Here is a 24,122-nt window from a genome sequence, read left to right as displayed (position 1 = left end):
ATAGTGGGCCGTCTACCATACGGCACAAGAACAAGTTTCCAGCCCATAAATGGTTATAATACTATAGTGTATTATATAAAGTTGATCCCAAAGCTCTGCCTCGTCCATATTAACCTACTAGAAGCCAGAGGAAAAGGAGCTGCAGGCCCTTAGGGATGTGACCAATCGGCCATCTATAAGGGCAACATGCATCTCCAATTCACTGCACTAGCAGAGCTGAATTTCCCTATTAAAAAATGGAAATTTGGCTCTTAAAGTTACCAGAGGCAGCTTTTTTTGACGCCCCTGGTAACTGGTCGCTTCATGCCGCCTGAGGCAAGGTTCTTGCCTTGTCTGCCTTAGCAGATCCCTTAAAAAACCTAAGCAAAGTCAACCTATGTTACTCCCTGCTATTAAAGTGCATAGGTCTGCATACACAGGCAACTATAGGTAAGATGAGGGTGATGTGTGTTACAATAAGCCACAGGCTAGTATCTTTAACTAAGAGGTAAATGTAATAACTTATTGCCTTAAAAATACCTAGCAGGCAGTACTCAATCCCTGGCCAGGCAGGACTCACCACACGCTGAATAAAACATGCACTGGCTTGTATGACACACTGCCCAGCCCCCACACTCACAGTAATGATGTTGGGCCCAGGAATGGCACCATGGCCAGAGGACAGGAACCTTTTCTCATGACATGTGGGAGAGGGGCATCCTCATTAGCAGTGCAGCAGGATATTGGAAACCCACCCTTTTACTGGTCAGTTTAACCTATGGCCCCAAGGTGATGGAAATACGCACATTATTGTACCATTCTGTGTGAGGGGAAAGGGGTGGAGCGGGGGCTGGCAGCTGATGGAGGAAGACTGGATGGAGCTGATTTACAGTATCCCATGAGAGGGGATGGGCGCCGGACGAGAGGGTGTGCTGTGAGCCCACCCTCCTCAGCCTTCAGCCTGGTTTAGGAGCTGAGCTCTGAGCAGTAGGGCTGAGGAGGGAGGAGCGAGGAATGAGCCAAGAGGGAGGAGATCGCAACTGCAGGCAAGTCTGCATTCTTATCATGCTTCTGCCTTCTTCATTGGGAAAAATGTCCAAGTGGGTTGAAATGGACCAGACACACTCATAGTCCAGCTGATTTCTCCAAGCATTGTAGGCATTGGGGATTTGTCGGGCCACTCAGCTGGTTGGTCTCCTCTCTCTGCTGACACCATTGCTGTTCACAGTGAGATTGTACTTTGCACTGCGTTAAAGGAATCAGAGACTTGAGGGGGGGGGGGCACATGGGACATATCTGTTGCTTTTGAATCTGAGCTGAATGCTGAGGATCAATTACAAACTCACTGAACAGTTATGTCCAAAAGCAGGAAGTAGTGTTCTGGCTATTATGTTAGACATCAGTCACTCCAGCCTTCATACATTACATTTTTGCCTAACTCACTATATTAGATACATTTTTCTACTTTGCACAGCCTATTTATTTACCCAGTTTTTATTTTTAACTGTTTCTTAAAGGCTTTGTATCTGACTTTTCATACTGTATCAGAGCCTGTTGGGGTGACAGTTCCCGACACAAAGGGCAAAGAGGGAAGTTAGAGATCACCACAGTCCACTAGAGTGAAATTCTGCCACTCTCCATTCATTTATATTGGTTTTTAAAGGCATATTTATCAAAATTTGAGCTTTCACCCATTGATAAATACGCTTTTAAAAAATCCCATAGAAATTAATGGAGAGTGGCAGAATTTCACTCTAGTGGACTGTGGTGATCTCTAACTTCCCTCTTTGGTAAATATGTGCCAATGAATCGCTACATATATGTATAACATGTGATAATTATTTTCTCCTGTTTGTATATTTGCCAGACTGTGAATATGAAGATAAGAGAGATATTACAGCTGATCTGGGAGGAACATTATGTTGTAATAATGAGCCAAGCAAGGTTGGGACTGAAGGAGCAGATTTCTGTGCTGAAGGAAATGTCACAAACCCTGAAATTTCTCCAGTGGAACAGCCCCCACCAGCCAATGAGATTAAAGAGGAAGGGACTTCATGTGAAGAGGGAAACCAATCAGATTGCAGCATTACTCCACTTTCAGAACAGATACAGGGAACAGATACACCTACTCCTAGCATGGGCTGCACCCTGAATAACAGCTCAGCAGATACATCAAATGGTATTAAAGGGAAAGTGATTTTATGTGAAGGAGGAAACCAATCAGATTGCAGCATTAATCAATTTACAGAACATGCACAGGGAACAGATACACCTACTCCCAATACAGTGATATATAACTGCTCTGAATGCCACAAACGTTTTAGATCTAAGTCCGGTTTTGTCAAGCATCAGAAAACTCACACAGGAGAAACACCATTTGTCTGTTTTGTGTGTGAGAAACGTTTTGTGTGTCATTCAGATCTCATTGGACACCAAAGAATTCACACAGGAGAGAAACCCTTCTCTTGTACAGAATGTGGCAAGTGTTTCTCACGTCGTTCACACTTAAACAGCCACCACAAAACACACACAGGAGAGAAATCGTTCCTTTGTTTTGCATGTGGGAAATGTTTTGCTAGTCGCTCACATCTTACTGCCCATCACAGAACCCACACAGGGGAGAAACCATTTTCCTGTTCTGAATGTGGGAAATGTTTTATCAATCAGGCATGCCTTAGGATTCATAAACGAATTCACACAGGAGAGAAACCATTCACTTGTACTGAATGTGGGAAAGGCTTTAAAGATCGCTCAAGTCTTACTGTACATCACAGAACCCACACAGGGGAGAAACCATATACCTGCACTGAATGTGGGAAAGGCTTTAAAGAGCGCTCAAGTCTTACTGTACATCACAGATCCCACACAGGGGAGAAACCATTTTCCTGTTCTGAATGTGGGAAATGTTTTATCAATCAGGCATGCCTTAGGGTTCATAAACGAATTCACACAGGAGAGAAACCATTCCCTTGTACTGAATGTGAGAAATGTTTCAGCCGATCGGCTTGCATTGTCTTTAGAGGCCAACAAACGAACTCACACGGGAGAGAAAACCACAACATGTGAGAAAAGTTTCAGCGATCGGCTATGTCTTAAGGCACAAAAGAATCACATACGGGAGAGAAACCATACAGCCTTGTAGCTGAACCAATGTGGCAAAATGTTTCCGTGATGGTGCAGGTCCTTAAGAGTCCATAAAAGATTTCACAATGGGGGATGAACCGTACACTCTGTAGTGACTGTTTGCATCTGTATCTATAGCTGAAAGTCGGACTGCTTAAAGAGTTTACATTTTTGATATATGATATATTTTCCCACTTTAGTTGCAAAATGCATTCGTTACGTGTTTTTCATTTCAGGTGTTTTCTTTTTGATTTTAATTATAACGCACTGTTTATTTTTAGTGTGAGCCCCACGACAGAGGGCACTCAATGCTCTGATGAAGTGACAGAATGAGTATTGAACGCTGTTATAAGCCGCACCTACCCCTGCCCGCTGGTGATTTTAATCCAATGTCCAAATAAAGCATTTCAATAGTTTTAAAACGTTGGTTTCTACGCGTGTCAATCTGGAGGTAGCACCTTTAATTTTCAGCAGATTTTTTAGGATGTTCTGAAAAACTTCCGCTCTAATTACTCGGGTATATACGGTAATTAATATATGGTGTTTGCTTTTAATGGTGCTTAAACATTAATATTATCTTTAAAATAGTCCCCTTTATTGAGCTCCCTGTATGTCTCTGGTTAATCTTAACCCCTTGCCAGAAGGCCAAAACAGCCTAAGGGGTGACCCTATTTCAAATTCACATTCTTCAATGTAAAACTGAAATATCAATGAAAATGAAAAAAACATTAAATGGCAGTTTTTAATTCTCATTACAGGTTGTTTTATGTTTTCCTTCTTGTCAGGTCCCGCCACGAAGGCTCTGTTGTAGTGTGGACCAAGGAGGACGACAAAACCACATTTCCAGTTCGCAGTACAAAAGGGTTTATGCAGAAAGAATGGTCAAAAGCAGGCAAATTGGCTCCGGTTCACAGCCGCGCAAGAATCAGAATCGTTAAAACAGGCAATAAAGTCAATAACGGAGAATCAACAATAGCAAGAATCTTCGCACTCAGGACTATACACACAGATAGACCTTTTATAATTGGGACACATGAAAGTATGGGCAAATAGATTTAAATAGTCCATAGTTTGGCAGCCAAACTAGACCGCGTGTTTTAACGTCAATGACGCCGGCGTCCTCATGTTGTGTTCTGACGTCCGTCAAGACGCACATTCTGAGCCCTGGCGTCCTATTCCGTCGCCCCCGGCGACCAATCCTGGGGCGACCACGTTTTTTCTGAAACTTTTGCAGTCCCACTGTTGACCAGTTGAAGTTTCAACGCGTAATGTCGGAGCAAGCGATGTGTCGCCATCCTTGGATGTCCCATGGGGTTTAATGCTTCTCCATTTACATTACAGTACCCCCTCCTTAGCGGGGGGGTCCCCTCAAGGACCCACCAGAGTCCTTGGGGTAAGAAGGAAATAAGTTTTTGTCGGACTTACGGACCAACGACAGCGAGCATGATGTCAGATTTTCTAACTCTCACCCTCTACATGCGAAAACACTCTTCTGGACGCGAACCCCTTCCATTCGATAAGGTATTGAAGAATGTTCCCCAGAAATTACGAGAAGTTTCCATTTCAGACTCTTTCTTGACCTTCGAATTCCTTATGATCGTGCGAAACCAATTTAGACGATGAGGTGGTTCTGAGGAATTCAGCGGATTTCTTATCCAACAGACATCGGAAAAGTGACTTTGATACAATCAGCGAGTGACAGAGAAGAATTGAAGATACCGAAGAATTTTACTTTAACACAGGAACAGCAGTGTAACCCAGCTCATGATAGACAAAAATGCTAGCTCCAACGGTGAACACTTGTGTGTGGACGCAAGTCAATTGACTGGTACTTATTGACAATACACTACTCAAGCCCACGGTAATATTCCCAGGACAACAGGCAAGTGGAATTGGGTCAATCGATTAAGGAACGAAAGACAGTCCTTTCCAAATGCAATAAGCGCCACCTTGAATGAACAGTTCCTGACTATGACTGCGAGATGAATGGCAGAAGAAAGAGGACGATCATCGACTCGCAGGACTCGAAAGAGGGGGGTTGCCATTGGGTTGTGAGCCTTTTTCTTCTCAGTATATCGCATATGTTTAACGCGGCTAAGGCTTCTGTATTCCATGAAGTTTGCCTCGCACGCGCAGAAATCGAGGAAGGCTTTGAGAAAGGATCTTCTCATGGAAGCCTGAACTGGATTTGTATAGGAAGGAGAAAAACGTTGAGGCAGAGGAAATGGGGAGAATGAAAAATTACCCTAGGTAAGTCCTTCCCCAATCTTTACCTTCAGGTTTCTGAGCTTTTCCGCGCTTCACTTGGGGCGTCATCACTTGGGCGATAGTGGGCTTTCCTCCCCCACAGTAAGAGCCCATAACCCGGCTAGCCCTTCTCTTTCGGAGCTTCTCCTGTTCGGCCAAGACGTCGCCCCGCCTCCAATCTGCAATTGGTTCTTCAGGAGCGTAAGAAGAAGTAGCAGATGATCGCAGGAGGCGGATGACAGAAAGGGTTGGAAGCTTGGATTTCTGGAGAGTAGGGTCTTTGGAAGCGGTGGAGCAGGGTGGTAGGAACTGGACAACTTCCTAAGTGCGTTCCCTTCAAGTTCGATCTTGGAACTCCCTTTGTCTGGTGGTCAACTTTCACAGCCAATTTGTCAACAAGATCTTCCCAGTTTTCGAGAAGGAATCTCCCGTGATAACAAGAATCATTACTTGATGCGACATTTGCCTTAGGCCGCGATGAAAGTAAAGGCAGCATGGTAACATTCATTATTCCATCAGAAGTTTCTATGCCACTAAGAGTTGCAGGAATTCGATGGCGCTATTCCGCGAACATTCAGTACGAGTTCCCTTGCCTGCTAGAACTGAATATAACGAGACGCGACGGCAGAAGGTGCTCCCGACCAGGAGCATCGAACACCGTGCGAAGGATCCATGGATGAAGGGCCCCTTGGTTTATCGTCATTTTAACGCGATCCTCTCTTCTCTCACAAGAGGAGAAGCCCACTCCAGAGCTTTCGCTTGCAGGCGGTGATGATTATAGCCCACCTTCGCTCGCTCCTGCGAGAACTTTAACTGACCTCGTGAATGCAGGGTGAAATTGGATTCACACTGGTTTGATGAAGCCACCGGCTATGATTCCGCGATTCCACGCTGTAACGAGGAGGTGGCAGGGACCTGCGAGCTTTTCGGAAACCCTGGAGCGGAGATAGTCAGGCAATAACCCGGCCAGAGGATCTGGAACCACCTAGGAGACAATCTTCTCCCAGGAATTGCCTTCTAGTGCCTGGCCGAATGGGTTTGTTGGGCTTTCGTAGGTTTCTGCATGACGAGAAGTTCGCAATCCACGATAACAGCCTTGCCCGATTCTAATCAGTAGGTCGGTACTAACTTGAGGCTCCTCAGAAGTAGGTCCATGGCCCAATTATACTGTGAAGGGCCCGTAGGCTCTGTTGTAGTGTGGATTACACAGGAGGAACAAAACAACACCGAAGTTTTTTCGGCAGTATCATAAGAGCGGTTTAATCAGAAGAATGGTCAAAAAGCAGGCTCAACATGGTGGTAACACGTGGAGCAAAGATCAGGAATCGCTTTTAACAGGCAATAAGTCAATACAACCGCGAGAATCCAATATTACGCTTCAACGAAATTCGCACCCAGGAAACTAATATTCACAGAATAGACCTATAATTTTGTTGGCATGAAAGCAGTTCTATGCGGCAAATAGATTTAAAATAGTCCATTAGTTTGGCGCCAAAACTAGACGCGCTGACGTCATTGAACGCCGACTGTCCTCCACAGTGGTGTTCTAGACGCCGACGCACATTCTGACGCCGGCGTCCATTCCGTCGCCGGCGACCAATCCTTGGGCGACACGTTTCTGACGCAGTCCCACTGCGACCAGGAAGAACCGCATGGTGGAGCAGGAGGTCGCCATCTTGGATGTCCCGTGGGGTAAGTTCCTCCATTTCCATTACACTTCTAGAAACCTGAGTAATGATCCAGTACCAGTTGTAGGCCATACTTATGTAATTGGATTGCGCTGATATCACTATGTGGCCTTCATGTCATTATCCACAGTAATCATTATGTGCTTACTCCCTGGGATGATCCCCACATTTCCAAGTGCTCCAGCAAGGGCCACATGCACTGACTGCTCATTAATAAAGAAACCACATTGCTGATCTTGTTATTTGCATTCAGGTTATTCTTGCCCCAGCCCATACTCTGCTATTTCTGAGGATTTGTTTTTTCAATGCAGGGGTTGGCAGTAAATTTGATTCTGGTGAGTGAAAGGTTAAGGGGCAAATCAGAGAAGGTGAGGTGGCTCCATTTCTGCCCTGAAAGTGCCCTTTTCTCCCTCAGTATGCCCTTGCCTTTGTTTTCCTGTGCTCCACCCTTCAAATTTGGCCCCAGCTGGAACATGTTCCTGTTATTACCAGTTCTCTGCCCTCATATTTCCTCCCCAGTAAATACATATAGGGGCAAATTCATCAATATCTATCATCCAGGAAGACATTTCAGCCTTTATCCTTTACTAACCTGCTTCCACTTTCCAGAACTGCTGTGCCGCCTGTAGCTGTGAAGGAGTTGGAGGGGCACAGGCTCATTGGCTTAAAGCAGAGAGGGCAAGACAAAGACTACGAGCTGTATCAAGTGTGCCCTCCCATTCAAACCCAAAAGTCCCTTGCACGCTCCCCATGAGGGGCAAACAACGTGATTGGATGAATAGTCATGGTGGCGGGTCAGGGAATTAGGGATTGAGAAAAATATTTTTTACCCCCAGACAACAGGAATCAGTAATTAGTATAAAGCCTCTGGCTTTGTCGGATATATGATTAACTTTGGTAGATAAAGTAGATTTATACATCACAGCTAATTGTGTGGTACAGAGATTATCTGCCATCCCTCACTCCTACCTCACGATTGGTTTGTAGCCGGAACAGGGAACTCTGGGAACTTCTGCACAGGTAGGTACCTCCCACAAGGAGCCAATGGGAATGTGGAAGGAAGTGACTGACATGGGGAAGAAGGACATAAATGAGTGGAAGAGAGAGAGGAACTCATGTCCAACATCATCCAGCTGCTGACTGGAGAGGTGGGTACCATCCTGTTTCCATCTATTTTTCCTTGAAAGAGGGGGACTATAAAAAAAGGAACAAGGCCATTTACAGGGAAGGGATAAAGGAGGATCCCCAGAACCTCTGCCCACTGGGTGAGAAATGGAACAACAGACCCAGTCTGAAGGCCAGTTGATATCCTAATTATTGTAGGCATTGGGGAGCAATCCAATACACTTAGCTGGTCAGTCTCCCCTCCCTGCCGGCACCATTGCTTGTCTTATTCATGTCTTGAGCAATAGTAAGATTGGACAAAGTGCCGGATTACTGCATTTGGATATAAAGCATAACTAACCCCCGTAATACCCCCCCACGAGGAGCCAAAGGGAATGTGGGAGGAAGCGAGTGACACAGGGATGAAGGGAAAGGAGGATAAAAATGAGGAGGAGGAGCGGGAGAAGAAGGAGAAAATGAGGTACAAACTCTGAGGGGACGTTGCTGCCCCTTGTCACTATTTCAGGGCTCCTGTGAGGAATATCTGACACCAGTTCTATTGCTCTCGACTGACGTGAAGGTGAGGGACAGACACAATGACCTCAATGAGCTGCACAAACACCAATATTTATATACAATATAAAATACAGATTATAAAATACTAGACTATAAAATACAGATTATAAAATACTAGACTATAAAATACAGATTATAAAATACTAGACTATAAAATACTAGACTATAAAATACAGATTATAAAATACAGATTATAAAATACTAGACTATAAAATACAAATGATAAAATACTAGACTATAAAATACTAGACTATAAAATACAGATTATAAAATACTAGACTAAAATACTAGACTATAAAATATGGATTATTAATAATACTAGACTATAAAATACAGATTATAAAATACTAGACTAAAAAATACATATTATAAAATACAGATTATAAAATACTAGACTATAAAATACAGATTATAAAATACTAGACTATAAAATACAGATTATAAAATACTAGACTATAAAATACAGACTATAAAATACAGATTATAAAATACTAGACTATAAAATACAGACTATAAAATACAGATTATAAAATACTAGACTATAAAATACTAGACTATAAAATACAGATTATAAAATACTAGACTATAAAATACAGACTATAAAATACTAGACTATAAAATACAGATTATAAAATACTAGACTATAAAATACAGACTATAAAATACTAGACTATAAATACAGATTATAAATACTAGACTATAAAATACTAGACTATAAAATACAGATTATAAAATACTAGACAATAAAATACAGATTATAAATACTAGACTATAAAATACAGATTATAAAATACTAGACTATAAAATACGGATTATTAATAATACTAGACTATAAAATACTAGACTATAAAATACAGATTATAAAATACTAGACTATAAAATACAGATTATAAAATACTAGACTATAAAATACAGACTATAAAATACTAGACTATAAAATTCAGACTATAAAATACAGATTATAAAATACAGACTATAAAATACAGATTATAAAATACTAGACTATAAAATACTAGACTATAAAATACAGATTATAAAATACAGATTATAAAATACTAGACTATAAAATACAGATTATAAAATACTAGACTAATAAAATACAGACTATAAATACTAGACTATAAAATACAGATTATAAAATACTAGACTATAAAATACAGACTATAAAATACAGATTATAAAATACTAGACTATAAAATACGAGACTATAAAATACAGATTATAAAATACTAGACTATAAAATACAGACTATAAAATACTAGACTATAAAATACTAGACTATAAAATACAGATTATAAAATAATAGACTATAAAATACAGACTATAAAATACTAGACTATAAAATACAGATTATAAAATACTAGACTATAAAATACTAGACTATAAAATACAGATTATAAAATACTAGACTATAAAATACAGACTATAAAATACAGATTATAAAATACTAGACTATAAAATACTAGACTATAAAATACAGATTATAAAATACTAGACTATAAAATACGGACTATAAAATACTAGACTATAAAATACAGATTATAAAATACTAGACTATAAAATACAGACTATAAAATACTAGACTATAAAATACAGATTATAAAATACTAGACTATAAAATACTAGACTATAAAATACAGATTATAAAATACTAGACTATAAAATACAGATTATAAAATACTAGACTATAAAATACTAGACTATAAAATACGGATTATTAATAATACTAGACTATAAAATACTAGACTATAAAATACAGATTATAAAATACTAGACTATAAAATACAGATTATAAAATACTAGACTATAAAATACAGATTATAAAATACTAGACTATAAAATACAGATTATAAAATACAGATTATAAAATACTAGACTATAAAATACAGATTATAAAATACTAGACTATAAAATACAGACTATAAAATACTAGACTATAAAATACAGATTATAAAATACTAGACTATAAAATACAGACTATAAAATACAGATTATAAAATACTAGACTATAAAATACGAGACTATAAAATACAGATTATAAAATACTAGACTATAAAATACAGACTATAAAATACTAGACTATAAAATACAGATTATAAAATAATAGACTATAAAATACAGACTATAAAATACTAGACTATAAAATACAGATTATAAAATACTAGACTATAAAATACTAGACTATAAAATACAGACGATAAAATACTAGACTATAAAATACAGATTATAAAATACAGATTATAAAATACAGACTATAAAATACTAGACTATAAAATACTAGACTATAAAATACAGATTATAAAGTACAGATTATAAAATACAGACTATAAAATACAGATTATAAAATACAGACTAATACAGGCAGTGTGAATGTGAAGTGGCTGCTGCTGTTACAGTGGGAGAGTGAGGAATAATACTGTGAGGGGCCCATGAAAGTGTTTTCTAGGCGTTTGTTTTCCTCAGCTCCGCCCACAACGCTGCCCAGCTGTAATATGTTCCTTTTATACCACTTCTCTACCCTCACATTCAGCCCCAGTGAATAGATATAGGGGCCTGTCACTCACACAGCCTCTGCCTTCACTGACCTGCTCCAACTTCACACAACTGCTGTGCCGCCTGTAGCTGGGAAGAAGGGGGCGTGGAACGCGTGCTCATTGGCTGAGAAAAGAGAGGGCGGGACAGAGAAATTGCGCTTTTCCCTCCCATTCAAACCCGATATTGTCACTGCGGCCTCTCCCGCGTCCTGTGAGGGTCGAGTGATGTGATTGGATGAATAGTCATAGGGGCGGGAAAAGGAATGAGGGGCTGGGGAAAATATTTTTGTACACGAAGACAATAGGATTGGTCGCCTGCGGTTACTTAATAGGCCGCTGAGATTTGCGGATGTCTGACCCCGAGTCATGAAGTAAATCTATACATTGTGTGTGAAGGGAGCGGAGAGATATTAGTGCGGTACAGAGATATATGAAGAATTGTCTCCCTTCCCTTACTGAGCCGCTCTCACTCCCACCTCCCAAGCACCCGGGACCATTGGTTTGTAGCCGGAGCAGGGAACTCTGGGAACTTCCACACAGGTAGGTACTGACCCCCCACCCCAATATACTGAGCCCATATGTGCTGCCTCCCTTATTCCTACCTTGCGTGGCACCCACCTCTGTCATTTACCCCTCATTCTCCTCTACTATGGGCTGTGTGTCTCACACTGGGGTTACTCCTGCTGCTACTGCTACTGTGGGACTGGGGGTCACTGCTGCTGCTGTGGGACTGGGGGTCGCTGCTGCTACTGCTGTGGGACGCGGGGTCGCTGCTGCTACTGCTGTGGGACTGGGGGTCGCTGCTGCTATTGCTGTGGGACAGGGGTTGGTGCTGGGCCCCTGTAATTCTATTGGGGCATATTGCTGGGAATAATCCTGTATAGAAATGTGTAAGTGCTTAATTCCAGGGTCACTTCCAGGTCAGTCCCTCCCATGAGGAGCCAATGGGAATGTGGGAGGAAGCGAGTGACACAGGGATGAAGGGGAAGAAGAAGAAGGATAAAAATAAGGAGGAGGAGGAGCGGGGGAAGAAGGAGAGAATGGTGAATCTGACACTGGAGATGATCTATCTGCTGACTGGAGAGGTGAGGGGCACTGTGACTGGCACACTGACAAGAGACTGTCTGTCTGTACAAAGGGGGTCTCTCTGCAGCTCAAACACCATTCTCTCTTCCTTTCAATATTTAGCACTACATCCCTAGGAAGAAGTCAGATGATGGGGGGGCCCTGCATGCCCCTGGCTCCGTCATACAGAAGGAAAATAACAAGAATGACAAAAAGATCCTGGAACTCATGTCCAACATCATCCAGCTGCTGACTGGAGAGGTGGGTACAGCGGCCCCTTATTGTTTAGTAACAGTGGATGATAATCCCTTTCTCTGGCTGGGGGATGACTGGAACATTGTGTGTGACAGGTTGCCATAAGGACTCATCATGTTTCCATCTATTTTTCCTTGGACGAGTGGGACTATATAAAAGGAAACAAGGTCCTTTATGCGGAAGGAATGAAGGAGGAGCCCCAGCCACACCCACTGGGTAAGTAATGGGTGCAGGGCACAAAATATCAGAAGCCAGAGTGTAAGGGATGGTTGCACAGTAACATTCAAATATACAATATGTGAATTAAAAGGCAAGTAACAGAATACCTTCTAATTAGTGTTTATTGTGCATCCACACAACATGTTTTGGGCAGCAAGGCCCCCTTTTCAAGTGTAACAGTAATATTGTTGTTATGGAGCCAGGATATTAAGGAGCAGTATGTGCAAAAAGAAAGATCATTCAATGTTTATTCCATCATCCCTTAAGCTATGTGGGCATTGGAGGATTGATAGGGAACTGAAGCCTGTCTGTGCTTGTGTGACTGCAGGGCTGTGATTGGCTGCCCCCCTCCCACTGTGCTTCACTACAGGCCCGGACTGACAATGTGCCCGTACGGGCAATTGCCCGAGGGGCCGCTCTGTTTCTTACTAAGTGGGCCGCTCTACTGTCCGGGAGTCAACTGCCCGTGCAAGTCCCCTTCCCTGCCCTTTTCCCTGACTGTGTGGAGCAGTGAAACAGACCTCTCTGCAGCCGCGCTGTCTCCTGTTGTACTTCTCCTAATAATCCGCTCTCTGCTGACAAGTCTGACAGGCTGCAGACAGCAGACATGATCAGTGGATTGCAGAGTGAGCATCAATTAGAAACGGTCTGCTGTTTGCAGCCTGCCAGCAGAGAGCTGATTATTAGGAGAAGTACAACAAGAGACAGCACAGCAGAAAGGTCTGTTTCACTGCTTCACACACTCACTGAAAAGGCAGAGGGAAGGGGACTTTCTTGGGCAATACAACAAAAAGGGTGTGGAGCTTGGGTGGGCTGAATTGTGAATCAGAACATTACTGTGTCTATTAAAAATCACATTTGAACATTTTGCCACCCACTCAGCTGGGAATCATGCATGTGTTAAACTGCTGGAACTGGCACTGTGTCCTTTAGGTGATTACTTATTTACTGTTCTGGATTCTCATGGAACTACATTACAGCACTTTGGGGCAAATTCACTAAGCGCCGATGCACTGAACGCTAGCGTTAATTCGCTAGCGTTTGGCATTTTCGTTACTTCGCAAATTCACTAACGAACGCTGGCGTAGTTTCGCTAGTGTTACTTCGCACCCTTACGCCTGGCGAATTTTCGCTACGGACGTAACTACGCAAATTCACTAACGCGCGCAGTGTACTGAACGCTACCTTTTACGCTAGACTTCCTTCGCCACCTCAGACCTGGCGAAGCGCAATAGAGTAGATAGGGATTGTTTCAAAAAAAGTCAAAAATTTTTCTAAGTCCCAAAAAACGCTGGCGTGTTTTCTATATTATGGGTGATAGGCTGAAAAAGATCGAAAAAATTTTTGGGGCTCCCCTCCTTCCCCCCTACATTTCCTGACTCATGGCAACTTACCTATACAGGGGGCACATGTGTAGGGCAAAATAAAATTTTTATTTGATGTTTTGAAGGATTTCTAGCCATTTGTAGTGCTGATACGTATTCCTCCATTAAAATTTGAATTTGGCGCCGTATGCAAATTAGCCTTCGCTTCACTTAGCAAATCAACGCTAGCGCAACTTCGCAATCTTACGCTACCCCTCTGCGCAACTTCGGATTTTAGTGAATTTGCGGAGCGCTGGTGAAACTACGCCTGGCGAAGTGCAGCGAAGTTGCGCCAGGTGCAACTACGAATGTTAGTGAATTTGCCCCTTAGTCTTCAGGAGTAGTTCAAACTTATAAAGATATAGCCAATGCAGCACTGCATAAAAGTAGACATTTGCCCACAATGATGTGGTGCCTAGGCGTTCATGCCCCAACAAGACCTTCAGCACATGTAGTAGTTCTACAGAATCTGGATAGGGTTGCCACCTTTCAATAAGTACAGTTAAGCGAGAAAGGCAGCTCTTTATGCACATATTTTTTGCAGTTTTACCCCAATATATGTGTGAATGAGTACAAAACCATTGTGTGTTTACATGTGGGCTGCTTTGATTTTTTTCTGCTTTTTACTCCCAGTCCGGCCCTGCTTCACTAGGTGCACACACAGAGGATAAACCAGATCCTTCAAGCTTTAATATGCATAAAAAATCTCACACAGGCCTTAACTTACATCTCAGACTTCACGCAGCAGAGAAACCTTTAGATTCAACTTTAACTCAATGTGAGAAATGTTTTGCACATCACTCAGATCTTGATAGACACGCTGCCTTCTGAAAGAAGAAAAAACATTCACATGTGCCTCAGACCTTGTACGTCACAGGAGAGAAACCATTTTCTTGTTCTGATTGTGGGAAATGTTTTGCCTGTCGCTCACATCTTACTGATTATAATAAAACACACACAGGGGAGAAACCGTTCACTTGCAATGAATGTGGGAAATGTTTTGCACGTGTATAACAGCTTACCGTTCCTCTCAGAAGTCATACGGGCGAGAAACCATTCACTTGTACTGAATGTGGGAAATGTTTCCGATATCATGGAGAGCTTATAACCCACAAACAAATTCACGCAGGAGAGAAACCATTGTTCTGTTCTGAATGTGGGAAATGTTTTACCCATCACCAAGATCTTAGGGGCAGATTTATCAAAGGTCGAGGTGAATTTTCAAATAAAAAATAAATGTGAATTTAAAGCTATTTTTTTTGTGTACTTCGACTAAGGAATAGTCCAACTTCGATTTGGAATTTATCATGTACTGTCTCTTTAAAAATTCGACCTACCATTCGCCATTTAAAACCTGACGAATTGCTGTTTTAGCCTATGGGGGACCGCCTAGAACCTACTTGTAGTCAATTGGCGTACTTTGAAAAATCAACAGTTTTTTTTGGGGTAAAACTTTGAATCGAATTCGATCGAACGCGCTGTTCCTTCAATTCGTATGATTCGATTTCAAACAAAAACAGACCTATTTGATCGAAAACTGACCTATTCGACCAAAATAAACTTTGACTTCATTTCAGCTGGTCTTTTTAAATTTGAATTTCGAAGTTTTTCAATATGAAATTCGACCCTTGATAAATATGCCCATTACTGTTCATTTCAGAATTCACACAGGAGAGAAACCATATACCCTTGTACTGAATGTGGAAAATGTTTCAGTGATCCTGCAGGCCTTAATTCACATAAAAGTATTCATACAGGAGAGAAACCATTTTGCTGTTATGAATGCGTAAAAAAGGTTTTACCCGTCGACAAGACCTTGCCGTTCATTCCAGAATTCACACAGGAGAGAAACCATACCTTTGTACTGAATGGGGCAAATGTTTCGGTGATCGTGCAGGATTTAATTCCCATAAAATGATTCACACAGTTTGTGTGAGTGAAACCATTTTCCTGTTCTGAATGTGGGAAATGTTTTATCCGTCGCTCAGACCTTCAACTACATCTCAAAATTCACACAGGAGAGAAACCATTAACTTGTAATGAATGTGGGAAATGTTTTATGCATCATTCCCAGCTTACTGCTCATTCCCAGTTACACACAGAAGAGAAACCAGTAACTGTACAAATCTAGTGATGAGTAACATACAGTTGTGAAGCTACTTATAATTCATTTTAGATAACGGATGGTTCTCTTTAAATAAGATACTAATCCTTTTGGCTGCTGCTAAGTGGATTGTTAAAGGGAAACACCTCCAACAAATATAAAATTGCTCTTCTAAGAACTTTTTGAGTAAAATACAGTTTACAGCAGTGATCCCCAACCAGTAGCCCGTGAGCAACATGTTGCTCCCCAACCCCTTGGATGTTGCTCTCAGTTACCTCAAAGCAGGTGATTATTTTTGAATTCCAGACTTGGAGGCAAGTTTTGGTTGTATAAAAACCAGGTGCACTGCCAAACAGAGCCTCAATATAGGTTGACAATCCACATAGGGGCTACCAAATGGCCAATCACAGCCCTTATTTGGCACCACAAGAACATTTTTCATGCTTGTGTTCCTCCCCAAATCCTTTTACATCTGAATGTTGTTCACGGGTTCAAAAGGTTGGGGATCCCTGGTTTACAGTATCCAGAGTGTTCCCGAAACCTGGATAAGGTATATCCAGTATCTGTGTTAGGGCTCTTATACAAGGGCGTATCATTGTGAAATCTTATACAGTTGTATTTTTCTATGTTTCACCACTTGGGAACGCATTGTATGGTGAAAGTACCCACTGCATGACAATGATCTGCCAAATGCAGGTGTGATGGAACAAGCAGTGGTGTATCTGTGGAGGTTCAGTGTGGTGTATTGGGTACTATTACTATAGGATAGAATTTGGTCTGTTATGCAATGGAACACACACAAAAGGCACAGCACAGGACTAGGTGAAGAAATACCCATGTGTGTGAGTTTTTAGGCCATAGTTATGTGGTGTGATTGCACTGATTTGCTCTAGTGGATCTCATGTCAATCAGACAAATACTTATGCTGAATTCCGGGCCAGTCAAGTTCCAAGGCTGCCAAGAACCTCATCAAATTAACTTAGTATTTGCCCACAGTCAGTGCTGGTGTGAAGACACATGGCTGAACTACATAAAATGCCCTCTGTGGGGGAAGGGAGTGTGTTGTATGCTTTAATAACCAGATTCTGAGTTTGCAGCAGCAACTTATTTATTCAAATACAGTGCACCAAGGAAGCATGTATCTCTGTGCAACTCACTCTCATCTCCTGTGAGCTGACCCCGCCCGCTGCTTCCTTGTTCTGACAAACTTTATTAACATCAACAATTATCAACACATCCTTCCCTTTTAAACATTTCAACAAAAATGGTGGTAATAAAAACAACCTATCGAAATAGTTGGAACTTAGTACAGGTGGTTTGCTACACTTATAATGCTGTGGCAACTGACCAAGTCACTTTAACACTGTTCAACTAGTCTTGATGGTTTCTTGATAATCCGGCCATAACGTGTTTGTACTCCATGAGTAAGTGTTTGTGCCTGGTTATTGCCAGTTGTATTATGTGTATTAATTGTGGACTGATCTGAGTTTCTTGTTCCTTGAATGGGTGAAGTATCTCTCAGAAAGGATTGTGATATGTCCATCTGGTTGTTCCTCTCGGTGTAATCTACTGGCACCTGTTTATTTCCTTCGGCATCTCTTCGCTGTATGTCCTCTGGCCAGTAAGCATCCACTGGTAGATGCTGCTCCATGTGAATCCAATCCTGATCCTGTGCTTCCTCTGACTGATTACAATGCTGACCATCTGAATGAGTCACGCTTGGTATTTTTGGGATTTTATACAAATGCCTTCTATTTCGCCTTAAAATTTTTCCATCACTTGTTTTAACCTCATAAGAACGAGGTGCGACTAGGCGTAGCACTTGAGCTTTTTCACACCAGGTAGATCCATTCCAAATTCTGACCTCATCTCCAATGTGTAAATTTTCAAGTGGTTTTGTACTTTTATCATAATTTTTCTTTTGTCTCTCTCTCATATTTTGTTTCTGTTGTCTGTACCGTTTATGAAGGGTCTTATCATTGTGGAGCTATGACGGCTGTGGGGCCTGTGAGTTGCAGTTCCACTGCTGTGCGTGTGTAGGGAGCTTCCATCCATACATAAGAGCATCAGGAGACATGGCAGAACCGACCCATGGGTTAAGTGTTTGCACTGTCACTCCTGCAAGTCTGCTCATGTATCCTCAAGGCACAGCCTTAATCTCTCAGCCTGGATCAGGACGGAAGGAAAGCTTTGTGTGTTGTACTTAGGGTTGTGGTCAAGGTATATAGGTGTTTGTGCTGGTGATGTGGGGAGTGGCAAATGACAAATAGGTGATCTAGCAACATGATTAGGTGAACCAATTATATAAAGAGAAAGGACTTCTGGCAAAATATGGGGATTGGAGCTGGTCCCTTGAAATGCCAGCTGGGTGGCAACCCTATTTACCCCATAGCAAACGCTGGGGACTCTCTCACTGAGACTGTCATGAAATGTTGGGAGCTCTCACTGTTATTGTCGACATTCTGGGGACTCTCGCTGTGACTGTCGTGACATTCTGGGGACTCTCACTGTGACTGTCATGAAATTCTGGGGACTCTCAATGTGACTCATGAAATCCTAGGGACTCTCAATGGGACTCATGAAATTCTGGGGACTCTCGATGTGAAGCATGAAATTCTGGGGACTCTCGCTGTGACTGTAGTGACATTCTGGGGACTCTAAGTGACTGTCATGAAATCCTGGGGACTCTCAATGTGACTCATGAAATCCTGGGGACTCTTAATGTGACTCATGAAATTCTGGGGACTCTAGATGTGAATCATGAAATTCTGGGGACTCTAGATGTGAATCATGAAATCCTGGGGACTCTCAATGTGACTCATGAAATCCTGGGGACTCTTAATGTGACTCATGAAATTCTGGGGACTCTAGATGTGAATCATGAAATTCTGGGGACTCTAGATGTGAATCATGAAATTCTGGGGACTCTCGCTGTGACTGTAGTGACATTCTGGGGACTCTCGCTGTGACTGTCATGAAATTCTGGGGACTCTAGATGTGAATCATGAAATTCTGGGGACTCTCGCTGTGACTGTAGTGACATTCTGGGGACTCTCGCTGTGACTGTCATCAGGGCCGGACTGGGAGTAAAAAGCAGCCCGGGCAAAAAAAATCAAAGCAGCCCACATGTAAACACACAATGGTTTTGTACTCATTCACACATATATTGGGGTAAAACTGCAAAAATTATGTGCATAAAGAGCTGCCTTTCTCACTTAACTGTACTTAATGTAAAATATTACAGTCATTAACTAACTATTATTATTACATTATAGTACAGTAACATATTTTTTACTGGCACCACACAAATCTAATGTGTCCTTATTAACCATTTTGTTGATTTGCCATTTATTGACATGGAGTCACCATCTCTCCCTACTATACCTGCTATCCCACAGTCACACTCCCTTCCCAGAGACTATTATCCACTGTTACTATAGACACCATCTCTCCCTACTATACCTGCTATCCCACAGTCACACTCCCTTCCCAGAGACTATTATCCACTGTTACTATAGACACCATCTCTCCCTACTATACCTGCTGTCCCACAGTCACACTCCCTTCCCAGAGACTATTATCCACTGTTACTATAGACACCATCTCTCACTACTATACCTGCTATCCCACAGTCACACTCCCTTCCCAGAGACTATTATCCACTGTTACTATAGGCACCATCTCTCCCTACTATACCTGCTATCCCACAGCCACAGTCCCTTCCCAGAGACTATTATCCCACTGTTACTATAGACACCATCTCTCACTACTATACCTGCTATCCCACAGTCACACTCCCTTCCCAGAGACTATTATCCACTGTTACTATAGGCACCATCTCTCCCTACTATACCTGCTATCCCACAGTCACACTCCCTTCCCAGAGACTATTATCCACTGTTACTATAGACACCATCTCTCCCTACTATACCTGCTATCCCACAGTCACACTCCCTTCCCAGAGACTATTATCCCACTGTTACTATAGGCACCATCTCTCCCTACTATACCTGCTATCCCACAGTCACACTCCCTTCCCAGAGACTATTATCCCACTGTTACTATAGGCACCATCTCTCCCTACTATACCTGCTATCCCACAGTCACACTCCCTTCCCAGAGACTATTATCCACTGTTACTATGGGCACCATCTCTCCCTACTATACCTGCTATACCACAGTCACACTCCCTTCCCAGAGACTATTATCCACTGTTACTATAGGCACCATCTCTCCCTACTATACCTTCCCAGAGACTATTATCCCACTGCTACTATAGGCACCATCTCTCCCTACTATACCTTCACAGAGACTATTATCCCACTGTTACTATAGGCACCATCTCTCCCTACTAAAATATTCAGAAGGCTTGGGACTTGTGGTTTTCTAGATAACAGATCTTTCTGTAATTTGGATCATCATACATAAAGTCTACTAGAAAATGTTACTGGCTCTTTAAATTTGGGGGGCCCCGCCAAAGTTGCCCCAATTGGGCCCCGCAGTTGGTAAGACCGGCCCTGACTGGTCCTTTAACTGTAAACAATAGCAATTTGTTGTTTTCCGGTGTGCCTCTTTTAAAACTTTCTAAAACGTTTATGCTTGTATATTGTGCATTTTGACCATTCAGTTGGATGAATATGACAGATCATGCAGCATGTCAGTCAATAAGATCCTTGCACAGCATGCAGTCCTATTCTCTTTTTAGGCTGGCAAATACCCAGTGCATACAACAATGGAGATCATCAACTTCATTTTGACTCAATCATCTGCCAAAAAGCAACACACACACACACATATATATATATATATATATATATATATATATATATATATATATATATATATATATATATATATATATATATATATATATATTAGTAATAAGCAGGTAACATTAATAACCAGACCACATTTTTTATTTTTGTTCATCATGGCCCAGCTTATACTATTCCTAACGTGCAAATTGTTGGAACTGCAATGTGTGACATTTTTCCATCTGATTGCTGATTCAAGCTAACTAATTGAGTCTGTTCCTGAAATCAATCTTCCCTTTTCATCACCATGGAATAAAACTGCTTTTAAACATGAACTTATTGACAGTGAGTTTGATATTTTGCTTGTTTACATGTGATATAAAGCTAGGTAAATTATGTAATATAATGGCATCAAATGTGACATTCGTGGCATAAAATAAAACATTATCCTTTGCCTTTTCAGTGACTGTGTAATGCAGTGAAACAGACCTTTCTGCTGTGCTGTCTCTTGTTGTACTTCTCCTAATAATCAGCTCTCTGCTGGCAGGCTGCAAACAGCAGACCGTTTCTAATTGATGCTCACTCTGCAATCCACTGATCATGTCTGCTGTCTGCAGCCTGCAGACTTGCCAGCAGAGAGCGGATTATTAGGAGAAATACAACAGGAGACAGCGCGGCTGCAGAGAGGTCTGTTTTACTGCTCACACAGTCAGGGAAAAGGGCAGGGAAGGGGACTTGCACGGGCAGTTGACTCCCGGACAGAGTGGCCCACTTAATAAGAAACAGAGCGGCCCCTCGGGCAATTGCCCGTATTGGCACATTGTCAGTCCGGGCCTGACTGTCATGAAATTCTGGGGACTCTCGCTGTGACTGTAGTGACATTCTGGGGACTCTCGCTGTGACTGTCATGAAATCCTGGGGACTCTCAATGTGACTCATGAAATTCTGGGGACTCTAGATGTGAATCATGAAATTCTGGGGACTCTCTCGCTGACTGTCATTCTGGGGATTCTCTCACTGTGACTGTGATGATATGGTGGGGGCCATTATGTCTATTCCGCATGTGTGTCTATATTAGTGTTGGCACATGCACATTTTACCTGAATAGACACGTCTGTGTTTCTTGTACAGTTAAATCTTCAGTTAAAATGAGAACATCGGGCCAGATTAAGTGTGTTTACGTGTGTATGCGAGTGTATAGCTCTTATCCATGCTAAGGACCTTCCCAGGGGTCTGCACACGTGTGTGACGTCATTTCTGCGTCAGTAACATTTTCGGCTTAGCCCCCTGGGGATGAGATCTCTTACTGTATAAATAACTGTATAAGTGCAGTGCTTCATGAAGGTGCAGCCATACAGAAATGGGGGCCCCACACTGTGCCTGTCATGAGATGCTGTGGGGCCTACACACTGTGCCTGTTGTACTGCCATTCATTTCATTTGGCTTGAGTTTCAGTATCACTAGGTATATTATATGAATGCACTGAGAGAAGCTGCCATCGACATCATTACCCAACGGGCGCTACGTTTGCTAGTGTATATATATATATATATACAGTATATATATACAGGGGGGATACCCTTGGCCACTCCCATGGCAACATTTCAGCTTGTGCCCCTGCCCTGACTAAAAGCATTTTCCATGAGGGAAACACGGATGGGAAGCTTTGGTTGTAGCACATAAACAAATGGGTGAAAAACACCAGGTCAAGGCTCATTGTCTTGTCCGGTCCAGTTCTGTCTCTCAGTATTTCTCTGGTTTTATTTCAATCTGCTCCAGCCACAACTCTGGCCCAGTTGGAATGTGGTCATTTTATATCCGTTCCCTGCCCCTCAGGTTTCTGCCCCAGTAAATAGATAAAGAGATCTATGGCCCATATAATAGAGCTTGCCATATACATTTACTGTGTTGGGAACGTGTGTGCTGCTGTGTCTGACAGGAAAAGGCAACAATCAGCCACAGGCTTGGAGACAAAGGGGCAGCAAATAATAGGGGGAGGGGCTCAGACACTGAATAGCCCACACTGTGTCCTGCCAACCAAACCTGATGAACCAGTGCAGCCTTTTCCTTCCTAAGAGGGGAGGGGCAGACTGCTGCAGAGGATATGATTGGCTTAATAGTCAAAGGGCTGAGACTTGGAGTTAAAGGCTGTGGGTAATTTTTGCCAGAACAGCCAAAAGGAATCAGACAGGCTACTTAGTAAAAGCCTCTGGGAGGGGATCTGAGAGATATTTGTGCGGTACAGAGATATGTGAGGAATTGTCTCCCGTCCCTTACTGAGCCGCTCTCACTCCCACCTCCCAAGCACCCGGGACCATTGGTTTGTAGCCGGAGCAGGGAACTCTGGGAACTTCCACACAGGTAGGTACTGACCCCCCACCCCAATATACTGAGCCCATATGTGCTGCCTCCCTTATTCCTACCTTGTGTGGCACCCACCTCTGTCATTTACCCCTCACTCTCCTCTACTATGGGCTGTGTGTCTCACACTGGGGTCACTCCTGCTGCTACTGTGGGACTGGGGGTCGCTGCTGCTGCTGTGGGACTGGGGGTCGCTGCTGCTGCTGTGGGACTGGGGGTCGGTGCTGCTGTGGGACTGGGGGTCGCTGCTGCTACTGCTGTGGGACTGGGGGTCGCTGCTGCTGTGGGACTGGGGGTCGCTGCTGCTGCTGAGGGACTGGGGTTCGCTGCTGCTGTGGGACTGGGGGGTCGCTGCTGCTGCTGTGGGACTGGGGGGTCGCTGCTGCTGCTGTGGGACAGGGGTCGCTGCTGGGCCCCTGTAATTCTATTGGGGGATATTGCTGGGAATAATCCTGTATAGAAATGTGTAAGTGCTTAACTCCAGGGTCACTTCCAGCTCAGTCCCTCCCACGAGGAGCCAATGGGAATGTGGGAGGAAGCGAGTGACACAGGGATGAAGGGGAAGAAGAAGAAGAAGGATAAAAATGAGGAGGAGGAGGAGGAGCGGGGGAAGAAGGAGAGAATGGTGAATCTCACACTGGAGATGATCTATCTGCTGACTGGAGAGGTGAGGGGCACTGTGACTGGCACACTGACAAGAGACTGTCTGTCTGTACAAAGGGGGTCTCTCTGCAGCTCAAACACCATTC

The 24,122-nt window shown here is 42.6% G+C and overlaps 1 protein-coding gene and 1 long non-coding RNA gene across 3 annotated transcripts in view; one reads left to right on the top strand and one right to left on the bottom strand.

Annotated features, from left to right (window-relative positions):
* Nucleotides 1–24,122, bottom strand: part of LOC108704314 (oocyte zinc finger protein XlCOF7.1-like) — a 224,937-nt gene that overhangs the window by 191,114 nt on the left and 9,701 nt on the right. The gene's annotated exons all lie outside the window — the stretch shown is intronic.
* On the top strand, nt 21,109–23,952 carry LOC121399133. The gene is made up of 2 exons (XR_005964762.1): nt 21,109–23,373; nt 23,870–23,952. It is a non-coding gene; the product is annotated as an uncharacterized LOC121399133 (long non-coding RNA).

The sequence above is a fragment of the Xenopus laevis genome, chromosome 9_10S, assembly GCF_017654675.1.
Source record: "Xenopus laevis strain J_2021 chromosome 9_10S, Xenopus_laevis_v10.1, whole genome shotgun sequence".
Lineage (NCBI taxonomy): Eukaryota > Metazoa > Chordata > Amphibia > Anura > Pipidae > Xenopus > Xenopus laevis.
Note: the sequence above shows the minus strand (reverse complement) of the source record. Positions and strands in the feature narration are given on the sequence as shown.